Source organism: Chamaea fasciata, unplaced genomic scaffold (genome assembly GCF_029207755.1).
Source record: "Chamaea fasciata isolate MVZ Bird 193981 ecotype frontalis unplaced genomic scaffold, bChaFas1.0.hap1 SCAF_14, whole genome shotgun sequence".
Lineage (NCBI taxonomy): Eukaryota > Metazoa > Chordata > Aves > Passeriformes > Sylviidae > Chamaea > Chamaea fasciata.
The window spans coordinates 18,735,806-18,761,925 of NW_027094099.1; positions in this window are offsets into that span (position 1 = coordinate 18,735,806).

Genomic DNA, 26,120 nt, shown 5'->3' on the forward strand with positions numbered 1-26,120 from the left:
CCCTAATAAAAAATGTTTGGCCTCTTCTCAGGAATAACATGGCCATGCTTGTAGCTCCAAAAGAAGCCCTGAATGATATTAATACATTCATTAGAACAAGTTCAAAGAAAATCATCTTAATTAGCTTGCCTGGCTGAAACTGGAGTTCATTAATCTAAAGTAGATTAACCTGATGGTAATGCCATGAAAGCTGGCTGGGATATTAATGAAATATATGCAGTTGCAGAGAGCCCAAATGTCCTGCCAGTGCTGGGCTGATAAACCCGCCCGGGTTTCCTGCACTCGAGGCTGTTTTTTAGGAATTGCTGTCCCTTTTCCAGCCACCAGCCCGGCCCTGCAGCTCAGCCGTGGCATTGCTTTAGGGACAGGCCGTGAAGGGGAGACGGCATTCCGCGGGGAAACTGGGGAAAACAACTCACTGCAGCCTTTTGTGCGGGGAACTTGCTGGAGCAGAGCGTGCACGTGCACGTCTGGAGCAGGCAGGGATTTGCCCGTGCAGGGAGCACGCAGGCTTTTTATAAGGCAAAACCTTATAAAATATCCTTACGGCGCAGGACTTCCAAAATCCGACCTGTTTTTCAGCTCTGTGCTGGTGCACAGTGTGCAGCAAGGGTCTAAAAGCTTCCAGAAACCCGGCTTAGACCCAGCGGGCTTAAAATGGCCTTCTCCTCTCCCCAGGCTCCAGTATTCTTAATCTCAACTCTTTTTAGTCTTTGACACATCATTAAAGTGACAGTTCAAGAACAGCTCGGAGATCAAAGGCCTGCAGAGCTTCTCTCGTGTTGCAATGCTTTGGGCAGCTCTTTCTGCAGGCCTGTGCCTTAACTCCCTCCCTGCAGCCAGCAGGAATCTCTCCCACTCCCTGCCCTGCCCCTCCGGCAGCTTCCCGGGGCTCTGCCCCTCTCTGGGTCACCCCAAAGGTCACTGCTCCAGGGCTCAGCCCAGCTGAACACGGGGAATTCATAAATTTAGGGGTATCCCAAATTTAGATGTGTCACAGATTTACATGTATTCACCAATTTAGGTGCATTCACAGATTTGGGTGTATCACAGATTTAGGTGTAACACAAATTCAGGTGTATTCACCAATTTAGGTGCATTCACAGATTTGAGTGTATCACAGATTTAGGTGTAACACAAATTCAGGTGTATTCACGAATTTAGGTGCATTCACAGATTTGGGTGTATCACAGATTTAGGTGTAACACAAATTCAGGTGTATTCACGAATTTAGGGGTATCACAGATTTAGGTGCATTTGCGCTGCCAAAACAACTTCAGGTTTGGGCACGGCCGTAATACAAATATATACAAATCCAAAATGCAAATAGGGAGGATTTGCAAAATCAGCTCTGCTCTGGAGTGCCAGGAGAAGGCACAGGATGGAGGATGAGGTGGGGAACTGGGGACATCGGGGCTCCTCTCCCAACTTTTCCCCTGGCACGTGGTGCTGCTCCAGGGGAACCTGCTGATCCCCTGGAGAAGCTCCCAGGTTTTGCCACGTGGAACAGGAATCAGGAATGAGGGACAGTTGATTCTGTGCTGGGATGTGCCCAGCACGGAGTGCTGGTGGTGCTGAGAGAAGAAAGCTCAGGAAGTGCTGATTTTCTCTTTACAAACCCCCCACCTCTACCTAAGTGTCGAGTAAATTCTGCAGCTTGGTATTTATAGACAGCTCAGTGATCCAAAAGTGAAAGGAAATCCACATGGACACGGTGTTGTTCTCAGGACAACATCTAAGGACCTTCCTTCCCCTGCGGAGCTCGGATGTGGAATTTCAGATCACAGAATCACATAACCCCCTTGAGCTGGAAGGGACCCACAGGGGAAAAGATTCCAGTGCTGAGGGCTGAGCTGGGCTGACCTCACTGTGGTGCCTCTCCCTAAAGCTGAATATTCAGTGACTAAGTGTCTCTGCCTTGTTTCCCCGTGAAAGGCTCGGCTGGCCCGCAGCTTATTTACAAGGTACCATGGTGTGATGCATCATAAAGACACTTTTGAAGAATTTCTGTTATTAAAAACTGCCCGTGGAAAGAATTAGGTCAGGTGTTTACAAGTCAAAGCTTTGAGGATAATTAGGTGGAAGGCAGCAACTGTAGAAAAGAAGGTTATTTTCCAGCCCTCCAAGAAGTGTGGAGTAATGCCTGTGTTACAGGAACCTCTCAGCAGCCAGGTTCCCACCTCCTTAGTGCAGGATCTGTTACAGCCACTGCTTTGGGCATGGGGAAGAAAGCAGGGCTTAGAAAAGCCTCCAAAAATACAGAACCCCCTGAGCAAACCTGTTGGTGTCGGGGTGCTCTATAAACAGCCATCCAAGCCCTCTTAAGGGGGCTGCTTGTAAATACAAGCTGTAGCTGCTACTGCTGCCCAGCCAGGGTGAATTCTATACCACCTTTGAGGGAAGAAAGTTGTTTTCTTTCCTTTTTTTTTTTTTTTTTTTTTTTTTTCTTAAGGGAAAAAAAAAAAAAAAAGGGGGCACTTGTTCCTGGTGGCAGAGTGTGTGTGTGGAGAGGAGGGATGGGACAGGGCGCTGGCTGTTTGTGCACTTCAAGCAGAGCGACCTCCTTGAACCTCGCCGTGCACAATGATGCTTTCCATGGAAAGTCTGGCTGTATTACCTTTGGCAAGGGCTGAGGGAATATTTTTGGAAGCTTTAAAATCCTCTGTGGAACACGCTTCATTTTTTTGTTCATGTACAGTATCTTTATATTTATTCAATGCAGGAAAAAAAAAAAAAAAAGAAAAAAAAGGTTTCTGTTTTGCTGCCTGACCCTGACCCTTCATCAGCTCTTCTCCAGCAGTGCCCAGGGTGTTGGGAAGGCCGGGACAAGAAAAAGATCAGGCCTAAACCATCAGCCCCTGCCATATTGGACTGGTTAAAGCTCAGTTGCTCCCCTCTCCTAAAAGTTTGTTTAAAGTGGTAAGAATAGAACCTGTTCAAAGTGAGCCCTCCAAGGGCCTGGTTCCCATTTGCATTTAAGCCTTTCTGTGGAGCTGGAGCTGGGTAAAGGGGCCCTCGGTCCTAAATGGGAATCAGACTCCACAGCTGCACTTTGCAGTGTCCTTCCTTTCTGCCAGCAAAGCCAGGAAACGGCTCTTGAATGGGAAAGGGACAATTTAACGCACACAAAAAAATTGCAAATCAAGGTTGGCAGGGAGCGTGTGGTGTTAGCTGTGGATTCTGCCCTGGCTGGAGCCCCAGGATCTCACCCTGGATCCCCTTGCTCAGGGCCTGAGGTGTAAGACACAGGAGGTCCTAAACCCAGCTTTAGGGCTGCATTTGGTAGCTGGAGAAAGCAAAATATGGGATGTGGGAAGTCGAATGAGCGCTGTGGCATCCTAAGAGGAGTTTTTATAACTTTTGATATCAGTAAATTCAGGAAATCAGTGTGATTTGCTGCATGTGCCTCTCCTGGGTCAGCTGTGATGGATAAAACAGCGTTGCCAGGAGGAGGAGGAGGTGCCCAGGCGCCACCAGCCTGAGCATCCCAAAGCTGAAGGGATTGGAGCAGGACAGGTGAGGAGCCAGGCTCCGACCCTGCCCTGCACTCGCGATTTCTTTCCACATCCTTTGATGACAGCAGACGCAGGCAAAGACAGGACTCAGGACTTTTAGCAGCCGCTTTAGAATTAGCCATTCTTTCATGTTTCCAGTCGGTTCGTCCCGTGATGCAGAGAGGAGCAGCGCCTGAGTCACCGCCGCAGCCAGACACGGATCGCGCCGGCCCCGGGGCTGGCTGCCTGCGAGTCCCTGCACGCTCCCTGGACAGCCCTCCCTGCTCCGAGGGGCTCACAGAGGCTCCGAGCCTGGCAGCCAGCTCCTTCCCTGCCTGAGACAGGCTGCAGCTGCCTCTCCCGTGCCCTGGGCCCACCAGGAGTTGTCCAGAGGAGAATTTGGCCTCGTGCTCGGAGTTTGGTCTTTGGCTTGGAGCCGTGGGGGTGAAGGTGACTGGAGGTCTCCTGTGCAGTGTCCAGCTGCTGGCCCTGTGCTGGAGGTGATCCCTGTACAGGTGATGTGGCTCTGCTCTCGTCCTCAGGGCAGCATCACAGAGTGGGCTAAAACGTCTTTGGAATATCCGCTCATCCCTCCCTGTCACGGGGCACAATCGTCGTCTGGCAGGTGTGAGTCTGGTATTTCCTAAACATGGAACGGTTTGGGTTGAAAGGGACCTTAAAGATCCTCTTGTTCCACCCACTAGACCAGGTGGCATCGTGGGATGGAAACTCTACCTAACCCTTATAATCCTTTCTAAAATCGTCTTGGTATCTATCCTGAACCTGCCCCTTGCTGTGGTTATCTTTGTCCTTCCTATCCTGGACACGGACGAGGGAGAACCCAAATTTGATGAGCACAAACATCTACCCCGCAGCTGTGCCAGGTTGGAGTTTGCAGGTTAAAATCCCCGGAGTGATGCCGTGATAAAATCTGGCAATAATGGCAGAAATCCCTCTTGCTTCACCAGGTTCCAGGCCCAAAAGAATGTGTGAGGATGAGTTAAACCCCAGGGAATTGGGATCTCTAGTAAAAACAAACACGAGCAGCCTCTTCGCTATTGCAACTCGGCTATCAAAACCCCTTTTCAGAAAATGTTTAGTTAAAGATTTAGTTTGGAACAAACATTGTTAAAGCATGACCATCGGGCTGCTTATTGGAGCCAGATGTTGATTCTGAGGACATTTGGGTCCATTCAGGGATTTTGCATGCCCTCATCAACTGGGGTGAGCAGAAGGATTTGGAAAGATCTGAGTCAGATCCTCAACTCGCCCAAAAATGCAGAACCCCACTGAAAGTGCCTCACCCTGTGCCATTACAGGGCAACATTCCATAATGGCCAGCATCCTTTTTTGTCTTTCTGGTTTGTTTTTTTCCTAAGGAATGACTGGCCTCTCCCAATCTGTCCTTGATTTTTCTGTTAATCCCTCATACTTGTTGAACAGTCTTTTAGGAATACTTCTCCCTGAAGGCTGACTTTATTCACAATTAAAAAATGAGTATCTGTTGACCTAATCCTGCGAGCTGGCTGGGTGTGACCAGCCCACGTTTTCCAGTGGAATGGTGCCCTTGGAAGATGTTCCAAAATCTGACCCCTGTTTCCAAACCAAAGGCCAGCAGAGCCACGGGCCCTGCGCATTGCATGAAGCTTTGCCCAAATTCATGTGCTGACAAAAAAAAAAAAAATCAAACCCAACCAAAGCTTTGCAAGGCTGATTTTAATATTTTTTTTAGAGTTGCTTCTCGGATTTTTACTGCTTGAATGTTGCTTACTGGCTGCTTTGTTTGTGGATGGAAATCTCACTGGAGATGCTCAGCAGGAGAAAAACAAACATGGGAGGGGGTCAAAGTGTGCTGCACATCCTCCAGACCAGGCTGACCTGGGTTTTTGAGGCTTAATCCTTGATGGGAATGGGGTTTGGAGTTGATCAGGACTCCTTGGGAAGAAGCCACTCGATGGCCATGTGGCTTTGTCCCTCCCTGTGCCCCTCTGCTCCTGTGCAGGCAGGGATGTGCCAGCCTGGAGACCCTCAGGGCTGTCGGACCTGCCCTGGGGATAGATTTGAGTCAGGGGGGAGTGTTTGAGTGGAGGGGAACAGCAGCCCCGGAGCTGGGGACACTGTGACACACAGGGGAGGGAGCCTGGGGAGCCAGCCTGGCCCTGGCAGGGCTGAGCTGTCCCTGCTCTGCTGGGGAGGAGGAAGGAGCCAGCAGGACGTGGAGGTAGGAGCAGACTCCCCTGGAGCTGCATGAGGTGACTCAGCTGGGATTTAGTGCAGGAAGGGTTCTGATGTGTAAAAACCACGTTGGGTTGTTTTGGTTTTTTGGTTTTTTGGTTGTTTTTTTTTTTTGGTTGTTTTTTTTTTTGTTTTGTTTTGTTTTTGTTTGTTTTTTTTTTGTTTTTTTTTGTTTTTTTCCCCTCCTGGATCTTCCTTGAGTTTAGAAGGGAAGATGAGAATATGGGGAAAAAAACACAGAACAGCAGGGCAGATCCTCACGGCCTCCTCTCTGCCCACCTGATGCAGAACTTGGGGCTCACATCTGTTCACACATCTGCAGGTTGCCCTCACAGGCCAACCACGTGTGGCAGTGGGAAAGAACTGGGGAATTTGCCTCAGAAGTTCACTCTGGGGGTAAAACAGCCCTGCAGGACATCCCTGCTCACTGTCCCGTCCTCCCTCTTGCAGGACACGAAGGCAGTTGTGTCCCCAGAGCCACAGCTCTTGGATTTTGTGTTGCTGAAAGACACCAAAGCATTTACAGAAAACATCCCGGCGTGGCCAAGGTGAAAAAAAAAAAAAAAAAATCACTTCTTGTGACATGAAAATGGAATTTCCACCATCAGAAAAACACGAGCTTGCTCTAGGAGCGCATCAGCCCTTGGAACGTCGCCGTCCCTCTTTGCCGTCCTCTCCGCCTGGGATCGGGGGGTGTTAGAGGTGTGCAGCTGCCCCAGTGCCTGCCCCCAGTGCCCAGCCACAGGAGGGTGCCGGGTGCTGTTTCCTGGCAGGTTCGGCTCCCTGCAGCCCAGCCTGACAACGCGGCGAGCCCGGACAGCTCAGCTCAGTGGGACCATTGTCCAAGGGCTCATAAGACTTTCCACTGCCTCGACATTCTGTGACGTGACTCAGAGTTGTAAACATTGGCACCAGCTGCTCTTCTCACTGAAACCATAAACCCATTAAGGGAAATTTGTTTTCTAAAAATAATCTGATCAATGAAAGGACTCTCTCAGCGTCCCCAGCCCCTCTTCCCCGCCTCCCTCGTAATGACTTCCTCGTAAATACGCTCCCGAGGAGGAGGAGGAGGAGGATGCCTCGTGCCAGTCTCCATTGAGCAGCTCCAGTCCTCCAGTGAGGATATTTCAGGGGTAGCTCAGGGCCTCATTAAGAGATATTTTGCTCTGTGGGGCGAACAGAGCAGGAGGGGCAGGTGTGACTGCAGCAGTTTCTGTAGGGAGAGGAGAACACGGCCCAGGTGCTTGGGAAGATTCGTGATTCCTGTGTCGTATTTATAAAATCAATGGTGTGAAGTGATGGGCAGCCCAGGGAGGGCAGGCTGGGGGTTTGGCTGAATGAACGAATCCTGGGGCATTAAATACCCTGGGTCAACTCTGCTGTAGCTTTGCTGTGCCAAAAAAAAAAAAAAAAGGGAATCTCAATTCATCCCTCCGGTTTCCAGGGAACCAAGGGCTCCTCCCCACAGCATTTCAGATGTCAGCACGGTCTGGGTGGGCAGCTCTGTTTGTCACCCTGGCTCTTCCTCTGTCTGCTCTGGAGCTGTGGAGTGAGGCTGCCTCAGGGTGGATTGCTTGGCTGACACCTCGGGATGCCAAACATTGCTCTGTGCGTGCTGGCACTTCGGGAAAGCCAGCCACAGCCAAGCTATAATTTGCTCTTTGCTAAAGTGACGCTCCACTCTACCCATGCAGTGTGGCAGGCGATGTGGATTGTGCAAGAACCTGCCGAGAAATGAACGATGAGTTCCACAGCAAGGGGCAGAGCGTGAAGGAAAATGGGATGTGGATTCTAAGTGTGGATTCTGCGGATGCTGCCCTCAGGTGCCTCCACCTTCGTGGCAGTGGGTGATGGAGTGGAAGGGGAGAGCTTTTCTGGTGTAGAAAAGCTGTGACTTTGTGGGTGTGGTGTGAGCAGATCAGACCCCCCAGTATCTGTGTAGGTCATCACGGTCCACCCGAACAACCCAGCTCCACAGCCCTTCCCAAAAAGCATCACCAGGCCAATGACTCCTAGAGTTCTGGGTCACAGAGCTTATCTCTCACCTTTCAAAAGCACTGCTGTAATTCCTGAGCAGCCCATTTATGGTCCGGTCTGCTCCAGAGAGAAGGAAAGGGCGAAGTGCATTTGGCAGCAGCGGATTTTGTGTTCAGTGGGAACCCAGGGAAAGGTGCCTTGCCCTGCTGATCTGCCTCCAGGGGTAACACCTGGGGGTCTCCAGTGTCCTCTGATGTCAGCTGGACGTGGTTGTGATGCCTCTCGTGCAGCCCTGATCCCCTCCAGTGACACCTCAGTGGTTTGTCACCGGGTAGAGCTAAGGGAGAAAACTCCAGACAAGTTGGCACAAGGCATCTCAGCCCTCCCGATGCCATTTCCTCTCCAAACCTGCCCCTAACTTCTTCTGAAGGATCAGTATCTTTTTAAATAAATGGGAAGTGAAGCCCTTGAGCCACAGTGGGTGCAGTCCCCTGGTGCTGGCTGCAAAGCAGAGCCATTCCTGCCCTGTTCTGCCACCAGGGAACACGGTCCCACAAAGGTCGCTCGGTGCTTTCATTCACAAAGTACCAAATTTCATTGCTTTTGCCGCTGGCCCTGTGGTTTGCAAACTGCAGATGTGAACCTGGTTAATCTGGCTATTAAGTGGAGCTTTTGAAACAACCCAGACCCAAACTGCCTGCTGAGGGGAAAGGTGCCAGCACAACTGTGACCACGACGGAGAGGAACCTATCCCAGGGTTAACTCCTGGTGCCATGGACTGATCTTTCCACAGCGAGGGCTTGGAGCCTTCCTTTGGCTCAGCTGGTCCCTGGACAGAGCTCCCCTTTTATCTGATCCTGCTGCCCTGTATTTTGCTGCTTGAGACACCGGGGGTTTATTATTTTAATAAACCGGCCTGGGTTTGCCTGAGGCCAGTTTGAAGCAAGCCCTGCCCCTGTAATTGGGGTCTGGGGTGGTTTGGGAGGGTTTTGTGCTCTGCTGCTGCTCCAGCAATGCCTGGAGCTCCCTCACATTTCACTGCAGACCTGAGCTGACCTCAGGTGCTGCTCTGCTGCTCCTCTGCAGGCTCAGGTGACCCCACCTGGGGTGTCCCCCCAGCACCAGGGGTGTCTTGTCCCAGCAGAGCACCAGGGAGCTGCCACTTCAAAACACGTCCCAGTGTGACTGGGAGAGCTGGGAGGGTGTTTCCTAACATTATCCATAAATACCACATCAATGCCATGGACAGCTCACCTTGGAGCCTGTTTTTACCTCAATCCCCCGTACATTGATTTCTTTCCTGCTCCAGAGATCTCCGTGAAGTCTCTGATGGGCTAAGCCAGTGCAGGGAGATGAGTTTTTCTTCCTGAAGACGAGAACTGAATTATCTTGTGCTTGCAGGACTCTGTGGTTCAAGACCTACAAGCTTTTCTGGACTCCTATGACTCCCAAGCAACCCCATCTCCTCTTTTCCTAAAAAAAGCTGAAGTCTGCTCTCCTAAGGTGCACGATTTGCACTCTGGAACTTGCTTTTTTTCTCTCCCTTCTGAATCAGGGAGTGCATTAGCACGTGGCTACCACGGCCAGGCTGCCACTGACTCCCACAGGGGGGCTGGAGAGGGGCCAGGGTGGGAGGGAGGGAGCATCAAATGATGGCAGCACCAGGGCTGGGTTCCTGCCCCAGATAAGGGGCTGATGCTTTGGGGAACAGAGTGTGCAGCTCAGCAAGAAGGAAGGAAAGAGAGAATGTGGAAAGAACAGGGTGCTTTCCAAGAGAGAGGTGGGAAAGGAAGGGATTTCTTCAGAGGGGAAGAGGATGAGCTGGGAGATAGGAGTGCTGGGAGCAGTGGAGATAACCCAGCCTCTGGCTTGGTGGAATCCCAGAGGAGCAGGAGACCCCCTGGAGTGGCTGCAAGGAGAGGCCCCAAAGCAGCATCAGTGAGGTGCCCTCAAATCCCTTTAGTCGTTTGTCATCCTGGAAATTCCCATGGAGACTCCTGGCCAGGTGTCTCCACGCCATCCTTTTGCAGTGGGACAAGCATCGTGTGGGGGTGACCCTCAGCACCCCCGAATCCATCTCTTGGGGGAGCCAGGGTGCACCTCAAAAACCAGGGATGTGGGTGGTGGGTGCAGTCCTGATCCATGAAGGGATCGTTTCCGTGGGAATGTTACCACTCCTGTGGCATTGTCGCTGTCCCGATCCCCAATCTCACCGAACATAATTGGTTTATTTTTAATGACTGCTGAGATTCTTGCGCAATCAAATCAAAGGGCTTTAAGATAAAGTTTAAAAAGTTGCTAAATTAAGAAACTGGGGCTCGTGACCAGCAGAAGAGACCATCGGAGAGCTGACATAAGATCGTGCTGGGCGTAAAACCAGAAGGGAAATTAAAAACAACGATGATTTTTAATTTTTATTCCGCTGCTGCTGCTGCTTCTTCTAAGGATAGCAGAAACCATAACATGCGAATTTGAACTGGTGGATTTTAATTTCCACACATCCTAACGGGAAAGGGGCTGAGGAGGGGTCCTGACACTGCGGGAGCTGGCTGCCAGCGCCGGGAGCAGCCTGGCTCCTGCGAGGGAGCAGCTCCCAGCCCTGCCTCGTTTGATGCCACGGCGAGATTTCGGTGGCTGTGCCGCGAACAGGCGCAGCCCTTTCTTTTCTAAACATGTGTGCTTTGAAAGGGAAAAGGTTGCTGCCAGCATGTCTGACTCCTTCGTCCTGACAACATCCGACCATCCATGTTATCAAGCCTTGCTGGGACCTATCAGGAGACATAGTTAAACAAGCTGCTGTTTATCTGGGGGAAGCTGTATTAATTGCGCAGTGGGATAAAGAACTGGCCGGCACCAGGCAAATCTCTCTGGCATGGGAAAGGGACGGCCGCCTCCACTAACAATGGGCTGGGCAGAGAAAGTCGCTCCGTGCTGGAGCCCTTTTGCTTCGCAGACTTCAGGATTTTTTTTTTTTTTTTTAATTTTTTTGTTAATAGCTCGAAGTGGCGTGTTTTGTTTGCCCGTTTTACAATAAGACCTCAGCCGTGGCTGTGCTGCGGGGAAGCGCCGCTGCAGGAAACGGGAACGGGGCTGCGGAGCCGGGCTGGGCTCGGGGGCTGCGACCCCTCCATCCTGTCCCTGCTCACTGCTCGCCCTGACCCAGCCCGGCTTCCAGCCAGGCATCCCGAAAGGCTGCGGCACAGTTCTGCTCCACGAGCTGCCCAGAATCCCAGAGGGGTTTGAGTTGGAAGGGGCCTGAAGGATCACCATGCTCCAACTCCCCGCCGTGGGCAGGGACACCTTCCACTGGAGCAGAAAATGTGTTTGGGGTTTGCTCGGTGCTGGGGGCTTTGGGGTGGGGCTGGGGTTGGGTTTGGGAGCTGCTGTCCTGGGGGGCGTTCAGTGGTCCAAGGCACCTTGTCTCCCAAGCAGGGAGTCCTTGGAAAAGAGCCTGCTTTTCCCAAGGGAATGTGGCTTGCCAGCACTGCTGTTACCCCATCTTGGAGCAGGTGTAAAAGGACACTTTGCAGCCAAAGCCCATCAAATAATCCAACACTGAGGAGTGACTGAGAGCGCAGAGTTCGGCGTTGTTTGTGGGCTCATGCTCCTCATCAGCCACCCACAAAACTCAGATGGAAACGTTTGCAAATCTCCTTCTTCCACAGGGTTAAACTTGGAAATCGGTACTGAAAGCCCGTGGTTTGCTGGTGCAGAACTCCCCCCAAACCCTCAGGCAGCTGCAAGCTCAGAGTCATTGATTAATGCTCCAAACAACGGCCAAGAGGCAGCAGTGACCCACCCAGCCCAGCCAAAGGGAGAATTTCTCCCTGATGGCTGTGACTGGTTCATTTTGGGCATGATCCCCTGATCAGGTGAAGGGAGTTGTGTTGGCCTGCAGAGCCCAGCTGGGCCGTGGGATGGGGAACAGAGGGAATTTCATCCATGCTGTGCCGTGGAGGCAGCAGTGACCAGCCACAGGGGCAGAAGCAGCATCGTGTCCTCTTGTGAAGAGCCAGATTGTCGTGGAGGGGCAGCTTTCCTCCAGTGATGCTTCACTCCAAGCAAGATGTAAGAAAAGGGAAACTACCAAATGAATCACATCCCTTTTCTAATCTTATTTTCTCTTGGGGGTGGATTTGGGCATGCTCCAAAGCCACAGCCTAATTTAAATCAGGAGAAAGGTGGCTGGGAAGAGCAGAGAAGCGAGAAAGCTGGGAAAAAATGGACAGAAATATTTGTCCCTCCGTGAATGAATATCTGTCCTGCTGGGAAACGGCCACATCTGGTGATAGAAAACAGAGGTTGCTTCTAGACACTTAATCGCCTGCTTTTTATCTGGGGTTCACGAGCCATTTTAAATACTGGGCTGTGATGTGACTGGGGCTGAGGAAGAGGGAATGGTTCCTGCCTTCCCCAGGTCTGCTGCCCTTCCTAGGGGATGCTGACAAACGTCTTGGGGAGATAGTGAGCAGCTTGCAGGAAGGAGCCTCTTCAAAGTCCTCTCTCCCTTATCTCCCCGCTGGAGTTGTTTTGACAGCGGCCAGTTAGAGACAGGAGCCCTTGCTGGGATGAAGTCAAGACTGCAAGAAAAAAAACAAACCCAAGAGACTGCACCGGCAGCACAGGCCATAACTCTCCTCCGGAGTGGGCAGATGGAGTCTGTGGGATTGCTGCTAGGCCAGGGGAGCCCAGCCAGTCTAAATAGTCCTGGAGGTAACGTGAAAGGTCACTGCTGGTGGAGTTCAGCACTTTAGTGCTGCCAGAGCTCCGAGTGCTCTTGCAGATTGGAACGGGCTCCTGGCTCCTGGTGGGGTTTGCGATAGGGCAGGAGCAGCCCCTGCTTGTCCTTGGCCTGCTGGGCTGGGGAATGGCTCAGGGATCTCATCTGGCTCAGGGATCTCACCGGATTCCTGGGGAACAGCTCAGGGGTCTCACCTCACTCAGGGATCTCACCTGGTTCCTGGGGAATGGTCCAGGAATCTCATCTGACTCAGGAAACTCACCAGGTTCCTGGGGAACAGTTCAGGGGTCTCACCTGGCTCAGGGATCTCACCAGGTTCCTCAGTGAAGGTCTCAGGGCTCTCACCTGGTTCCTCAGTGAAGGTCTCAGGGCTCTCATCACGTTTTCAGTGAAGCTCTCAGGGCTCTCACCTGGTTCCTCAGTGAAGTTCTCAGGGTTCTCACCAGGTTTTCAGTGAAGCTCTCAGGGATCTCACCAGGTTTTCAGTGAAGTTCTCAGGGCTCTCACCAGGTTTTCAGTGAAGCTCTCAGGGCTCTCACCTGGTTCCTCAGTGAAGCTCTCAAGGCTCTCACCAAGTTTTCAGTGAAGTTCTCAGGGCTCTCACCAGGTTTTCAGTGAAGCTCTCAGGGATCTCACCTGGTTTTTCAGTGAAGTTTTCAGGGCTGTCCCCAAGTTCCTCAGTGAAGTTTTCAGGACTCTCACCTGGTTCCTCGGTGGACAGCTCAGGCTCTCCCTGGGTTCCTCACTCCATTCCCTTTGCAGCCCTTTTGCGCTGTCCAGCCCCGTGTGTGTCCCTGGCTCTCCCCCACACCGTTCCACTCACTCAGAGGTCTCACCCTGGCTTCTTTCCCACCTCTTGTGCCAAGTGCCCTGTGCCTGACACCCCCCGGCTGCTACTGCAATCCCTGGCAGTCAGCTCCTGGGATGGAGCTGGCTCTGGGGGCTGTGCTTGCCCTCAGCTCCTCAGTGCCCAGGATCCCTCCTGGGGGCACGTGGCCACTCTTGGAGCCTTGGAGGTGCCCCCACTTGTCTGTGTCAAGGGCTTGCACACAGGTCAATGTGCCCCCAGACCAGATTCCGGCTTTCCAATGAAATTTCCTGCCAAAGCCGTGCTGGGGAGCAAAGCCAACACATGCCAGACCTAAAGAAATGCAGCTTTGATAAATGGTCACCGAAAGAAGTTCATTCTGGTGGCTCTGGTGCTTCCCCCAGCAGCCTCTGCCAGCTCAACACACAGTGAAAGGCACCCTGGCACCTTTGGGACCCAGGTCAGGCAGCAGTGGGGTCCCTCTGGGTTTTCTGTCACCCCTGCGCTCATCTGTCCAGTCATTTCCATTTATTGGTGCAGTTAAAGAACCAGAGCTGTGCCTCCCTTTCTAAAGGTTTTGGCAATATTTTTAGCCCCTCGAGCTATGTAATCACAGCTCCATGACACAGACAGATAAGCTGAGTATGCAGGAACACAGACTGGATCTGGGATGTGGCCCAGCCAGTCCTGTACCCTCTCTCTGACAGTAGCCAGCAGGAAACGAATGAGAAGTTTTTGCAGAAAAGGCTGGAAAGATGATAAGCCTCTCTCTCCCCAGATGCCGCCTCGTGGACTATTTCACTAAAGATCCTTTGTAATGGATTATGAAAACAGGTTCCAAAATCCCTGTCATTTTTTACTTGGTTCCCAAATCAGAGAATCACAGAATCCTGGAATGTTTTGGGTTGGAGGAGACCTTAAAGCCCACCTCATCCCACCCCCTGCCACCTTCAACTACCCCAGGTCGTGCCAAGCCCCATCCAAGCCTGGCCTTGGACACTTCCCAGGATGGGGCCAAGGGCTTTGACGGGCTGAGGAACACCCAGACTTGGGCATTCCGTGCCTCTGAGTGACTTCGAGCCGTCAGCACACATCAGACACCCAAGGTTTGCATCTGCAGCGGAAAAGGGTTTTGTTGGGTTTTTGGCGGGTTTGGAGCAGCACTGGAGCATCCTTGATGCGTCTATAAATAAGGAATTATTATTTCAGGGAGCCTTGGCATTAGTGGTTGCCACGGCAATGGATGGTTTGATCTCTGCTGGGGCCAGACTTGAGCATCATCATCCGACCTTCACCCAAACAACTCCCAGTCGTGGTGCAGTCACTTAAGGACCCAGCAGATGGTCTGAAGTAAATTCTGCTCCGAGCTGTGCACCCTGGCAAGGTGCCACCTTCCAGTGTCAATGCTGAATATGTAAAGACTACTGGATTTCTCTGGTTTAGAAAAAAAAAAAAAAAGAAGTAAGTTTGTTAATTGGCTGTGCCAAGCCTGTCTAATTAATCGCACATGGATCCACCCTCGTGCACAGGGAGAAATGGGAGTGAATCTGCTCTGCCACGACTTCCCCAAGTGTTCTAAGTGCATGTAAAAGCTGTAATCAGGGGCTGTAATGGCTTCCTAGTTGGAGGCTGCTCTGTAGCCTATGAAAATATGCTGTGTGGAAATAAACCATTTGTGCATCAGGCTGAATTAAAACCAAATGCTTGAACTTCTAATTAAATTTTTTTTTTTTTGAGTCGAGGAAAGGAAAAGCTTAATTACCACCAAAACCCTCCCTTTTTTCTTTCTTTCTTTTATCATTTCCCCCCTCCCCTCATGGCATTGTTCACAATTTAGCTCCGTCCCATAGTTTTGGGGACATCTCACATTCCTGGCCAAGCAGCCCCAAAAACCAGGTTGGCTTTGCAGGGCTACCTGCCCATGTGGTCCTCATTGGCTCTGCTTTCAAAGTTTACTGCAAACACATGGATGCCTGCCTACACATTCCAGATGCTAAGAAGGCTTTAGGAAAATGGGAGGGGAGGGGAAAAAGAGGGAGAAGTGTGCGTGGGGTGGAGGGGGAATAAACAGAGTGCAGAAGATCCCGTTCCTGGCAGACAGAGATGCTCCTTCCACGGCTTTGCCGTTCCTCCCTATCTTGCACCCTGTATAATAGAGGGCTTTTTTTTTTTTGAACTTTAACATTTGGACTCCTCAACAGACTGTTCTTTAGTGTGGTTTGGGAAGGACAAAAGAAGACTTTTGTTGATTTGGCATAAATTACACAGTGGGTATTTTTGGCAGAAATGTCGGAGTTCGATGCTTTTTTGTTGGTTTGGCAAAATATACCTTGAAATCACAAAAATATGCTTCTAATTACAGAATGTATGTTGCAGTGATGTGGGACAGTGAAGTAAGGAACCTTTCAGTATTTACATTAACTGAATCAAAAAATTAACCTCTTCCTGTTGAATGTTTACAGCTGGAACCCAGTCAAGGAATCTGAGGCTGGAGCTAGTAATGCCTAATACATTTCTGCCTCAACAGCAAAGATAAGTAATTCATTATTCAGATTTTAAGCATTCAGCAGGCCAGTCCCTGCAATTAGGGCTTAGACTTGCTTGAGAACTGTCAGGTACCCTGGGCCCCACATTTCAGCTGTGTGGTGATGTTTTATGAAGCCCTCCATGACGAGAAATCTTGCAGGGAAATAAAAGGGCAAAACCGCAATGAAAACAGGGGTTTGTTCAGGAGGCTGAAAGCTCCTCCTGCCACGTTTGTCACTTGAGCATTTCAGCAGCCTGCTGGAGTTCACAGGCAAGAGCAAAGCTGTGTGCACTGCACAGTGGTTCTCCATGCAGCTCTGCTGGATCCCCACCCCAGCTTTCCAGGGCAGGCTGGCAGAGTGCCGACTCTGGATCTCCATCCCTGCTGGATCTCCATCCCATCCCACCCCAGCTTTCCAGGGCAGGCTGGCAGAGTGCCGACTCTGGATCTCCATCCCTGCTGGATCCCCATCCCACCCCACCCCATCCCATCCCACCCCATCCCATCCCATCCCATGGATCCCACCCCATCCCATCCCATCCTTGCAGGGCAGGCTGGCAGAGTGCTGACTCTGGATCTCCATCCCTGCTGGATCTCCATCCCATCCCACCCCAGCTTTCCAGGGCAGGCTGGCAGAGTGCTGACTCTGAATCTCCATCCCTACTGGATCTCCATCCCTGCTGGATCCCTATCCCATCCCATCCCATCCCACCCTATCCCACCCCACCCCATCCCACCCCATCCCATCCCATGGATCCCATCCCATCCTTGCAGGGCAGGGTGGCAGAGTGCTGACTCTGGATCTCCATCCCATCCCACCCCACCCCAGCCCACCCCATCCCATCCCATGGATCCCATCCCATCCTTGCAGGGCAGGGTGGCAGAGTGCTGACTCTGCCTCTCCAGCCGTGATAAGATCGTTGTGCAGAGGAGTCAATGACCCTAATTAAGAGCCTATGTAATGTTTTGCCTGAAGAGCTTCCTGTGCGTGGCTCTCCCAACACGCCTGTCTTGTTCAGAGATGCTCTTTCTGGAATTACCATTAAATTGCAGCGCTGGGTAATTGCTCCGAAGGGTTGTAAATCCAACTTAACCCTTCCCAGGTTCTGGAATGTGAGCGCTGCGGAGCATTTCCAAGGGGTTGGATCTGAGTGCACTCTTTATATATAGCAAGAAAGACTTTTCTGGGAGCTTTTCCTTTTTTTTTTTTTAATGCATATATATTTCTCCTGAAGGGCTTTTTATTAACCCGGGCAGCGAGTACTGAGCGCAAGAACAACTGACTAATTTAGAGCACCCCAGACAGCTCTGAAGGAGATTGCAAAGGTTTGCTTGACAAAACAGGCACCAAACATGTCAACTTTTGGGAATGTTACAGAGAGACTATTATGGTTCCAGGCCCTTCCAACACCAGCAGTAGGAAACTACCTCGCCCTGCGGCGTATGGGCAGCGAAAAAGCAAAAACAATGAGTGTGAAACCCACTCTGGCTCTATATGTGCAGCCTCGGCTTCAGCAAATCCTATCAGCTCTCACGTCATAAAATATAGAAAGGGATAAATGTTTTCCCCTTCCCGTTTCTTTAGGAATGGTTATACAATTCCTGTGGTAAAATCTGCTTGGCTGTGCTGGTTGCTAAGATAATATGATCATGTTTTGAGCAGGGGGGGAAGCAGTCTTTTTATTGCTGTATATAATGGCTTTTCCTGTTTCTTGGTCATTATAGTTACGCTTTTTTTTCCTCTTCTTTTTCCCTCCCATGTTTCTCAGTTCTTCTGAGAGACATCAAGAAAATGCTCCATTTTCTAAGGTGGCAGTAAGGATGAGAGTCTGTGGAAAAGCAGTAGGATGGACACTGGTCAATTATTGCCCCTCTGGAAAAATCGGTTCCCTCAGAACTCAGAAGTTGATGGCAGTGGTCATTTTTCTGTTATTGTTTTCCTTTTTTTTTAATTAAAAAAAAAAAAAAAAGAGAGCCCCGGTTTTGTGCATGATGTTCCCTGGTGTTGGTTCAGTTGGAGAAAGGTTGGATTCTCCCAAAAACTCTGGTTGCCCATTCTCAGGCAGGTTTTCCTATTATATTGGGCAGTGGATGGCATCTCTTCAGGCATCTCCTCCCTACCTAAACTGTGGAGATAAGGAAATTACAGGAGACTGAAAGGACTTGGTGAGCTGCTGTTTTAATGAGCTGTATATAGGGCAGGGACTATTTATTCCTAATAATTATCCATCACCATTCTAAAGTCTCAGTTCCCTTATGATTCTTTCTGGATGCTCTTAATTTTTTTTTTCTCAAATTAATACAACGCACAGTCTTGCAGGGGAAGCAAAGGGATGAAATAGAAATGTGGAGCAAAGGTTTTAGGGGCTAATTTTGCTCAGGTGCCATCAGCCAAGGCTTTCCACACCAAGGACAGGTTGATCCCCTGTTCCGGGTTTTGGTTTTGCATCATTTCCATCAGGTGAGTGATCGGTGGCAATTCTCTGAACTGCCTGTACAGCAGAGAGGCCCCTCAGCTCTCCGCTGATTTCTCCACTTGGGATGATTTCTCACAGAGATCTGAAAACAAAAAAAAAAAAAATTTAAAAAAGTGATCCATTTCCCATTCTTTGAAGAGAGACCTTTCACTTCCTTGGATAAAATAATGTGTAAAACAATGTTTGGGAAAACTTCCAGGGGGCTCGTTTGGGTTTTACAAAGGAACCCTCCGCATTTGAATCCTGATGGGAAGATAAGATAATTCTCCAGCACTGTTTAGTTATCGCGGGGGTATAAACAGCCATCCTCTCCTCATCTCCTGAGAATGCAGCGCTATTTGGGAAAGAGTGTGAGGAACAATTCGAACAACTGGAATGAACTCCACATTCCCCAGGAGATCGTGGACTCTGTCCCCATCCCTGCTTGAGGGCTCTCAGTAGGGCTGTGGATCTGAAGGTTGCTATTCACGGCTCCGGGGCCGTTTGCTGAGGTCTCCAGATGATTTTGGTGTTTTAAAGAACCCAGACTTTAATTATATGCACAGTCACGGCCATCAGCTCTTTCCCTGGCGTCTCTCACTTCCCCAGAAGTTGTGAGTTGCCATGGCTGAGCCGTGCTGCGGGAAGAGCTGGGAGGTCTCTTGGACAATCCGGGGCGGAGGAGAAGGAGAATTTAAGGGGCAGGAGGATCCTTTGGGGACACAGCGCCCTGTCTGCTGCGCTGGAGGGAGCATGGCAGCGACCATGGGAGGAGCGGGGACAGGCCTGTGGCTTCTCCCCGGTGGCATTTGCCTCTTCAACCCTGCTGGAGTTGGCTTTGCAGCCTGGGAAAGGGATCAGGCACCGGGTTTGTTCCATCCCCGGGGTTTAAGGGGAAAGCCTGGCTCCGTGGGAGCAGGAACAGCCAGCAGTGACATCGTCCTACCCTTATCTAGAACCTTTCCTAATCAGCCTGAAAGTACCTCAGGGGGAGGTCAGAGGTGCTACCCTCATTTAACGGGAGGGGAACTATCACTCACGTTGCTCTTGACATTTCTCTCATTGCTGTGTTGTTACCAAGCCCTGTCCGAGCAGAGAGATCCCCTCCCCTCGGCTTTATCTGCAGGGAAGGATGCTGGAGCACTGACAGCGTTGGTTGGAGACCTGTGAGTGAGAAGAGCAGTGGTTAAGTCAGCCAGAGGAATGTTTTGCCAGTTTGTCTCTGTTATTTTTTGTTTGTTTGTGTGTTCAGCGGAGCACTCTGTTATCTTCCGCCCGTTCCGACGCCATGCTTTTCCTGTTTAAAATTCCGACTTCTGATTTTTCCCTTTGGGTTTTTTGTCCCGGGTTTTTGTTGTTTTGTTGGGGTTTTTTTTCTTTTCTTTTCTTTTATGCTTCCCCAATTGTTCTAGTTTTACGTTCCCAGCACCAATTACCGAATGATATCTAATGAAAGCACGTGAGGACACAGTAATTTGGTGCCTCACTCCTTCTGACGTGTCCCCTGTGCAACGCTTGGTTCTCCTCCCCTGTTTCCAAGACCAGCTCAGTATTTCCCTGGCTCATTAACTAAATTTTACCTGGTGATCCCTCTTTGCAAAGGGAGATCACGGCATGAAGGAAGAGCAGCTGAGGGAGCTGGGGAAGGGGCTCAGCCAGGGGAAAAGGAGGCTCAGGGGGAATTTCTGGCTCTGCACAACTCCCTGTGACAGGAGGGGACAGCCCCAGGTCAGGCTCTGCTGCCAGGGAACAGGGACAGGAGGAGGGGGAACAACCTCAAGCTGTTCCAGGCGAGGTTTGGATTGGATATTGGGGAAAATTTCTTCATACAAAGGGTTTCCCAGCCCGGGCACAGGCTGCCAGCGACAGTGGTGGGGTCACCATCCCTGGAAGAGGATGTGGCACTCGAGGATGTGGTCGGGGTGAACACGGTGGTGGAGCTGGTTGATGGTTGACTGGATGATCTTAGAAGCCTTTTCCAACCAAAACCATTCACGATTCTTAAACTAGAGACAAAGCTGGAGGGGAAACTCCAATTCCTTCCCGGCCACCCTGGTTGCTGTTGAGTGCATTGGATGGGTGTGAAGGTCTTTCAGGCTGTGAAACAGAGGAGCCACTGAGGGCTCTGCAGGGGTCACTTATTCACCTGGTGCCCCTCAGGGCTGATGTCTGTGCCAGGAGTTGCACAGAAAAGAGGAACCCCTGTGAAGGGACAAAACATCCCACCAAACACTGGGACTGGAACAAGATGGTCTTTAAGGTCCCTTCCAACCAAAACGATAAAATTTTAAGTTTTTAATCATCAGTTTATGACTCATTTCACTCAACATTCTTTTTATTGTATAGAATAGGGTTTCAAGCAGGAAATATTCAGTAAATTTATCGCTGGGGGTAGAGAGGTTGAACTTAGAGGGTTGTTCAGAATCTCCAATACTGGCTGTGGGTGCGGAGTACTCAGGAGTTTTGTGGAAATCCAGAGGCAGTAACGGTGCACCTTTTGTAATTTTGTTGATTCCTGTGACAAATTCGGGCTGTTCTCGTCAGGAATCGTACAACAGAACTACAAGGTAGTGTGAAAGGAGTGAAAAATCAACAACCTGCAAATGGGATGAAATAAGAGCAATATTTAGTGAGGCCTGGAGTGCCGTGGGTCCATCACAAGGACAGGTTGCAGTGGTTTGGATCCCTGTGCCATGAATCCAAGCAGGAACGCTAAGGAAGCAGTCCTGTGCCTCTCTCACACACATCCAAACACACTCAGTATTTTGTAAAGATGCTCCTTTGTCCCTCTCCGCATGGGAAAATGTGCTTTCCACCCTGACATAAATTACTGTGCAAACTGCAGCCTAGGATTCAGGAGGCTGCGTTTTTAGTGGCAAACTCTGCAGATCATTTTGGCACCAGCTCTGAGCAAACTCACCAGAAAAAAAGAAAAATAAAAAAAAAAGGACTTTTTGAGTGAGCAGCGAAGAAGCAAACAACCTGAATTCACTATAATGAACTTTTTTGGAAGTCCTGAAGAACATTTTCACGGCAGGGACTATTTTAAAATGCATTCTGGGAATACAGAGCTCAGAGCAGCAACAAAAAAAAAAAAAAAAGAGCCAGCAGGAGCCGAGCCCAAGTCTGTCAACAACAGCAGAAATCAGAATCTACTCATGCTTGTTCCCAGTTCATTAATTAATGGCAGGGAGTATCAACCTGAAGGAATCACAATCCCCTCACCCAGACGATCCCAGGTTTTGCAGGTTCCCTTAAAGTCTCCTATTCCAGCACAGTCCCTGATTTGTGGCATTCAGCTTTTTATAGTTTTGCTTATCCTAGCATTTAGGGTATTTTCAAACTTTCATACACTTTAATTTGTTACATTTGGAATGAGCCGCTGGGTTTAGCACATAAAAAGGGTGTTTTCCTTGGAGATGGGACCGACAGTTCAGTGAGGAGGAACTTCTGACCCTGGCGCCCTGCCATGCCCCAGGTAGAGCAGAGCCCAGCAATTCCCAGGGTGCAGCAATCCCACCAAAAGGCTCACGTGGACAGGGGACAACTGGGATCTTCCGGAGAGCCCAAAAACCCAGATCTGCCCAGCCGCTGGCAGACACCGAGCTGGGAATGGTTTTCAGTGTGTTCAGGGGAGCTCAGTACTCAGCTGGATCTGATCCACAGGATGGAGGAGGGAGCGCAAAGATCTTGCGGGATAAATGGAGCAGAAGATCAAGTTCAGAGACATTTCATTGGGGGGAATAGCTGAGCTCGTTGATCAATCAAAAGTTGAGGATCTCGGGGGTCTTTTCCAACCCAAAGGATTCTGTGGCCTCATCCAGGTCTGATTGAAGCAGCAGAGGGTGAAAAGGAGGGACAGGGTTGCTGGAGTGGGCAAAAGAAGGTGGGAATGGTCTTGGGATCCTGCAGCCACCACGGGGGGATCTGGCACTGGGACATGGCCTCTGCAGAAAACTTAATGAATGAACTTATCAAGCATTTGACTCTCCCCTGTTTCCAGCTGATTCTGTGGCAGCTCAGACCCTGTGCCCGGGATTTCTGTGTGGGTTTCCTCCTCTGTGCCATCCCAGTATGATGGAAAGGGTCAGTCTGCTGGTTTGGAGCAAGGGAACTGTTTCAGAGGGATAAATCCCAAGTGAATTCGGGTGGTGTTGGGAAGGAGCACCATTTCCCCCCCTCTGCCAGGGGATTTCATGGCTTCAGTGCCACTTTTCTGCCGAGAGAACTGCCATGGAAATTCCAGCAGGGAATTTCAGCTCCAGACTTGGGCAACTCACAGAATTCATTGCACAGATCTGTGCTCCTGTGGATTCATCCCACACTTCTTTAGGCATTTCACTGCACCGGGATGCCTGAAGTAGAACTTGGCTCCCTCTGTAGTGGAGGAATGCAGGTGAACACCTCCAGGGATTAATTAAGATCTTAGGGAGTAATTAAGGTCTTAAGCAGTGCCCACTGGAGATGCAAAGAGCTCTCCCCGTGCTGCAGAGGGAGCCTGAGGTGACCAGAGTGAGAGGATTGTGCAATGTCTGTGTAGGGTGGGTTCAGTCTTGGCTCAGGACTCACTGCATGCTCTGAGTTTTGCAGATGGCACCAGGGACCACGATTTTTATCCATCCCCTTCAGGATCCCTCTGGCAAGTGTGAAAACAGGAAACATGACACACGGATGAACTTCCACGCAATTTGTTCCCTCTATCTCAGAATGTTCCTTAGTGCTTGGCGGTATCATTTTGGACGGAAAGCTCTCCTTGACATTTAATTATTATCAGAATTAGTCATTAGCACTGTCGTCATCACGAGGAGTTTGGCCACTGATGGACCAGGCCTCGGAGCCAGAGTTAGGTCAACACTTCCCATGTCTTTGTAGGGTGGTGGATGTGACTGGGATGCAGCCTGCGAAAAATTGTTGTGTGGAAACAGCTTCACCTGGGGGAATTCATCAACCCTCAAACTTCTTTCAGGGAACTTGCTGACCATATGGGAGTGTCCAAGAGTCCATCTGGATCCAGGATCCATCTTTATGCCTGCTGAGCTGTTGGAATGGGAATTTGTCGCCCAGATTCGTTGCCCAATCTCGGTTGGCAAACACGAAATCCGGCAAGAACATTCACCTTCAAAGGAACGCTGAAAAAACCCTGTGTGATTTCCCAGATATTCCCCGTTTCCCCAAGTGCTCACCCACGCGCGATTTCTCCTAATGCATTTAGGGTGTTCCCGCATTGATAACACACCGAGGAGCAGCTCAGCCCACAGCTGTGCACATCTGGCTGGCACAGCAGTGCCCTGTGCTGTTGGCTTTGATGTGGAGCCTCTTTCCCTGCTCTTGCTGAGCCCCAAAGCTCTGCCCCCACAACCAGAGGCAGCGGCTCCTCCTGGGCTGGGCAGAGACGTGGCCCATGCCCAGGCAAGCATCCAGCAGGTCCCTTTGGGAATCTGGTGCTCCTGGCTCCCCCCACGATCTCCTTCCGCTGCCTCGGGCGCTGACTTTCCCGACGGAGATACCAGAGATTGGAATGGATTATCTACGGGCTGTTTCCAGACTGCTGTTTGTTTGGAGAAATCAGGCTGGAGATAAGATGGTAAAATACAGATAATTAAGTTTCCTTGATACGGGTGTAATTGTGAATTGAGATTTAAATAGCCTGCTTTGAATCCTGCCCTACGTGCCTCTCCCGGGATTTGCTTTGGGTCTCTGCTGAAGGAGACGAGGGGGAGAGTCCTGAATTGTTGACATTTGCTCTACAAAAACATTTCCAGCTCTTCTTAGGGCTTTTTTTTTTTTTTTTTTTTTTGCTTTTTTTTTTTTTTTTTTTTCAGAGAAAGAAACCAGTTCAGCCGCTTCCCCACGAACATTAAGTTCTTTACACAGCCCGAGAACAGGCTCCCTGGGCTGGCCACAATTCATTCCTTTGCCTTGCCCTCATTAACACCTCTTCGGCTCACACCGGGGAAATTTGGGAAGTTTCATCTCGAACAGAGGGCAAATTGAACCGTGAGGAGACCCTCCTTAACAATGTGCAAAGCCCTTACACAGGGACCTAAAAGAAAAATAGAAAAGCTTTCCAGACCTGTCAATTATGGCAGCCGTGAAATGTAATAAACTTTTTAAACAGCCCTGATTGATGTGGGATTCTGTTTGCTCCGGTGCTGCAGCAATAAACGCTCTGTCACGACAGCCCCTCGGTGGCGTGGCCTGGGCTGAGGTGGGCATGTGGGGTTTGTGTGAGCTCAGGGAGGTGCTGGCAGCTCAGGACCTGCTCCTTTCCTGTCCAAACTGCGCCGTGCCGTAAGCCCCAGACACAGTCTGGGGGGAAATGAATAAGCAACTGCAAAGAGAGTTCAAAGCGGAGAAGTCTGGGTGATCAACCAGTAGCAATTATCCCCAATCTGCCGGAAACCGAGCTGTCTCGGGCTAATTTGAGCTTTCTGAAGATATTAGACTGCTGGTTTGAATCATATTCCTGAAACTGGGTAAGAGGCAGATGAATCATGGGATGGTTTGGGTTGGAAGGAGCTCATCTCATTCCAGCCCTGCCATGGGCAGGGACACCTTCCACCATCCCTGTTGTCTTAACTTCCACTTAGCATCAAACCAAAAAGCCACTCAGCATCTCTTTGGGAGATGATGGGGAGAAACGAGGCACTTTCCCCCCCGTCGCATGTTAGAAAAAAATCCATTAATGTCAAAAAGGGGAGCTGTGGTACGGGGCGTGGTGTCCGCAGTGTGATGGCTCCTTGTTGTTTGATGCTGTCTAAATTCCAAACCCCATCCAACCTGGCCTAGTGGAATGCTGAAAAGTGAATAAATTCGATTTACCAGGGTAAATCACTGCAGCCTGTGCTGAGCTCGGTGCTGGCCTGACCTTCATCCCCAGGAGCCGGGACCAGGGCAGAGACTTTGCCATCATTCCAGCCTTGATGCCAGCACATGGATCGCGTCAGCAGAGCTCTGGGGCTGCCCTCAGGACACACCAGGGCCGGTGCTGACGCCCGGCAAACATCTTTTAACTGTTTGGAAGGTCAGGGGAATAATTTTTCCTAGGAAAGACGCGGCCCCACGCTCCGCTTTCCGCCTCCGTTCCGGCCTGATTAGGGAGAGGCTCCTTGGAGAAGAGGCAGAGCAGCTCTTATCGACTCGGGGTTGTTGTTTGAGACAGAAAGGTTTTCTTCATTGTCGTTAAACCCCTCTGTGTGTGTGTGTGTGTGTGAGGGTAAAATCCCGTGTGAGGCTGCCAGGCTGCGCCGTGGAGCTTTGAAATCCGAGTGGGCTCCTCCAGGCGACGTTTCCGCTGCGGCGTTAATTTGTGTGTGTGAAAGAGCCTCTGCTTCTGTTTCAGCAACATCGCAAGGATGGAAGCAATACCGTGTGACAGCCTCTCTCCCTGCTCACGGACACGTTCGGGGCTGTTTGTTCAGGAGAGACTCCTGGCTGAGCCACGCGGGGCAAACCTGTCCCAGGAGGATGGGGAAACCATCCCCAAAAAAAAGCAGCTCCTGCCCCAAACTCGCACATCAAACCCCTTTTGTGGGCATTGCCCTGCCAGAGCCTTGGGTTGGTGAAAGATTTGGATCCTTTCCTGCCTATTTCTCTCCAAAAAGTGTCATCATGTCTCTTGCCCACTCAAACACAGGGCACAGCACACCCCCAGGGACGTCGGGGGGCTCTTGGGGCAGGAATGTAGCTGGAATTCCCAGCACCTGCCTGCTTCCCTGAAATATCCCCATGGGAGAAGAGAGTCTCCTTGATACAAATGACCCATTATCTCCAGCAGAGCTTTATAGTGCTATAAAGCAATTTCTGCCCTTTCAAAAGGGACGCGTCAGTTGTGAAATGGAAGTTCTGTAATGGTGTAAGAGAGACCTGAAAACACAGGAAC